The sequence below is a fragment of the Vollenhovia emeryi genome, unplaced genomic scaffold (assembly GCF_000949405.1).
Source record: "Vollenhovia emeryi isolate VEMERY1.0 unplaced genomic scaffold, V.emery_V1.0 DF939400.1, whole genome shotgun sequence".
Classification (NCBI taxonomy): Eukaryota; Metazoa; Arthropoda; class Insecta; order Hymenoptera; family Formicidae; genus Vollenhovia; species Vollenhovia emeryi.
In genome coordinates this window covers 1,225-5,646 of record NW_011966966.1, presented here as the reverse complement: position 1 = coordinate 5,646, position 4,422 = coordinate 1,225, and positions in this window count along the sequence as shown.

Here is a 4,422-nt window from a genome sequence, read left to right as displayed (position 1 = left end):
TACTGCTTGAGTGCCCTCGTTACCTCTTTCGGCAATCGGGGCACAACACTCTTTTTTCAAAAACAAAATGATTCTTATTTTTAAACAAAAATAGTACTGTAATAATGGAAAATGAAGAAAAACGTGAAAGACTAATTGTTCTCAAAATGTGCCTCTCAAACTTCAATACACTTTCGACATTGAGTAGTGAGCGATCTGGTCGCTTTACAGATTTCCTCTCTATTTAATATAAGTCGAGAGTGTATTGAAGCTGTAGGGGCACAAAACCTATGGAACGTACTACATTCATACATCAACATACTACAATCATTTTGATTTCATTTGAAAGATAATTTAAATTATTTAGGGTGAATAAACCGGTACCACTAGCAACAGACAAACTTCCTTTATTAGCACAACGTTTCGGCCATGGGGTTTGGCCTTTATGAAGTGCAATCAAACTAATTCAAACGATACATGGCATGTGGTCAAATGCCATCGGGAACCCCTGTACAAAACGATAAAAAAACGCAGAATTACAGATTTGTGTACTATATGCTAAAAGGCTTATAAAAATATTAATAAAATAAATAGATTAAATAAATATGTACGTACATTCAAATTATTAATACACAGAACTTGTATCGCTCTAGACACATATGTATAGTATCATCGCTGTAACAACGCAGAACTGATTGTGAGACTGAAACTATGTACTAATGTAGGTATATGGTACAATGAGAAAAAAACTGTTGATTCAATAGCATCTGTGTTATTGAAAAATATTTCATTGATTCAACTACAACGCTCTTAATACTATTATACAGGGTGTCTCAGAATTCGCACATTCGGAATTCATAGCGTGATTATTCGTGCCAAAAAAGTAACTTTTTCCTCTGGCAAAATTGTGAGTAGGGTATATAGGGGGATTCTAACTCAGGCGAGGGGGGAGCGGGGAGGGGGGCTCAGGCGAGGGGGTCGCGGGGAGGAGGGGGAGTACGTGACCTTGACGTCACGCAAGGTGCTGACCTGTCACTACGTGACATGTAACAGATATCTAGGTGCTGACCTGTCACTGTAACAGATATCGTTTCTTTTTTAGCGCGAACACCTGGACGCGTATTCTTATTTTCCTTGTTATGACGGGTCAAGCGCCGAAACCTGACTGCTGGCAACGACTTTCTTATCAAGGTGATCGATGTCGAGGAGTTCCGCGTTTATTATTCCGCAGCGCTTGGCTATCCGCGGAGGCGCGGGGAGGGAGATATTTCGCGGCGATCCGCGACGCGGGGAGGAGAGGACCGCAGCACTACGCGATCCGCGCGGGCGCGGGGAGGGGGAGGACCGCGACGCTACGCATGGGGCTGAAACTAATTGTAAGATCGGAGAGTGGGCGACACGCTTCCTAACGAAAACGGGGGAAATATATGCGCGCGCAACCAGCGTAGCGAGCCGAATACTGTCGACAATAACCTAAAATTGTTGAGATTCACATGGAGAAAATTCATCTTCGGTCAGAGAATTCACCGTCGAGCACAGAAGCGAGGGTTAAAGAGCAAAAGAGGCTAAAACGGTGAGTTTTTGTTAACGCCGCGCCAGAAAAATAACAAGAAATATTGATTAGTATTCAAAATTCATCGATGCAATGAAAATTTTGTACGGATGTTTCATTTCGTAGGGTCTATTCAAGCTGCCGCTACACAAGAGGTGTGGTACTTCGTACTCATTCTGACCGAAGATGTTATTTTTGATGGACATTTCTGAAAATGATAATGTCATATCGTGGAGACGTTTCTTTTGCTGGAACGGTGAGTTTGACGAATGTATTTTATTGTGGTAATTTATGCAATTGTAATTGTAATGAATTGCCCTTTCTTTAGTTTCAAATTCATTCTATAATAATTGCATGTTTTTTTTATAGCAAGTTCCGAGGTACGAAACGAACTGGAATGTGTGTGTGATTCACGCCGGTTGGTTGGCAGTTTGTTGGCAGATTATCACCAATAAAAATAATGTAACATCGACGGGAAAGGCTGATGTTTATAATCAAGACTGACAAACTTGTGATATAGATATGCTGTGATAAGTTGCATAGTAAGTTTTGTATTAATCATGGCCTGATTTCTCGCATAAGCTTTACATTTTTACAATGGCTCCTCAACTTAAGTTTTCTTGCCAATTTCCGGGATGCGGCAATACATACTATTGGTGCAAACGTGGGACTAAAAAAATAAAAAATAAGCATTTTTATAGATTTTCGAGAAACCCAGCCGTTTCGATAAAATGGAAAAGTATTTGTGACATTGACGTTACACAAGAGTGTCGTAATAAATTTATATGCGAAGACCATTTTCAGCAAACAGATTTCGTCAACTTTACCAGACACGCTTTGAATCCATTCGCGGTTCCGTCGCGCTTAGAAACCGAATCGAATTTGATTCCAATACAGGTTACAGCTCCTTTTGAAAACGATCCAGAAAATACGAATTATTTGCAGCCACTGAACTCTGTTGTTAAATCACCTTTTGTTTGTAATGATTCGCATGCAATGCCCACATCAATTGACGCAACCAATGAGAATGATAACTGCAGTACCGTTAATGACACTATCTATGAGAATGCTTCCACTGATAGTGATGTAACGAAGAGTTCATGCGAAGATGTTGCAAACGTTACAAATGTTAGTTCCCACACTTGCTCAAAATCGGACAATATAGAAAACTGTGATCCATTATATTGTATACATGACAATACGACCGATGATATAAACAACAATAATACAATAGATAATAACGTTCCAATTGTACTAACAGCACAAACACCAAAAAAAAGAAAATTTGGTTTTTTGTCAGAAGCAAGAATATCCTCAAAAGACATGACGCCGCGTAAGATTCGAATGTACAAAGTTCATCGAAAAGTTACTAAAAAAATGTGTAAACTTAAAAAACAACTGAAAAATAAAACGGATACTTTGAAAGAATTGAAAGAGTGCTATAATAACGAAGTTTTCAAATGTATAGAGAACCGACTCAACGAGGTAACGAAAAGTTTTATTGATTCCCAACTACGAAATGTAGATCGGATACCTTCTGCGAGAAGATGGACAGAAAAAGATAAAATTTTTGCATTATCACTTTACAAACGCAGTCCACGGGTATACAGATATCTGTCCACCTACTTTCAGTTACCATCTACTCGTACGTTGCAGACTATTCTTTCAAAGGTCCCTTTTGATACCGGAATTAACAAGCTATTACTGTAGCAATTGAAAATTAAAAGTGATGAGATGAATCCGTTAGACCGATATTGTTCTTTACTGTTTGATGAAGTGTCTTTAGACAACGGCTTTTATTATGAAGCTCATAAACAAAAAATAATTGGCTACGAAGACCTAGGAGAGTTGGGTCGAACAAGCAAACCAGCAAATCATGCCCTGGTTTTAATGATAAGAGGTTTGCGGAAATCCTGGAAGCAAGTTATAGCTTACTATTTTACTGCACATACAATTTCTTGTCAAAGTTTTAAGGCTATAATAAAGAACGCAATTTCTGAACTACAAGGAATTGGAATAACAGTAAAAGCAACAGTTTGCGACCAGGGTTCCACCCAAAGAAGGGCCATTACAGAGCTATGTGCTGAAAATCAAATCGATCCAACTCCATACACTTTTACTGTCAATGACGAAACAATAGTGACGATTTACGATGTCCCTCACTTACTGAAATGTACGCGAAATGCGTTACTGAAATGTAAAATTAGATTCGATAATAATAAAATTGCAACATTTGAACATATAAAAACAGCTTTCGAAATAGATCAGACAAGACCATTTAAACAACTACACAAACTGATAGTACAACATGTTAATTTCAAAGACAGTTTCATAAAAATGAGAGTGAAAATTGCTGCACGGCAATTGAGTGCGACTGTTGCTGCAGCAATTAATTCAATGACGGCTTGTGGAATTATGCCTTCTGTAGCATTGGATACGGCAATATTTGTTCAATTAATTGACGATCTCTTTGATTCTTTAAATGGCCACAAGCAATACAACGATGACAATAAAATGTATAGAACCGTGCTAAAAAATGACTCTCCTCATATTAAGTTATGGAGTAAATTAATATCCGAAATAAGTGCATGGAAACTTATCGATTTAAACAACGGAAAAGATGTCACAAATACTTATCCGTTTGTGAAAAACTGGGTAATAACGATTCGATCTGTCATATATTTATGGGAACAATTGCAGAAGTTCGGCTTGCATTATTTGAATTTAAGAAACTTGAATCAGGATCCGCTTGAAAATCTATTTTGCACCATTCGACAACATGGCATTCAGAATTCCAATCCCAACTGCCACCAGTTCACTGCCGCATTAAAAACAGTCGTTTTAAATAAATTGGTCGCGCCAGTATCGAGAGTTGCGAATTGTGAAGACGA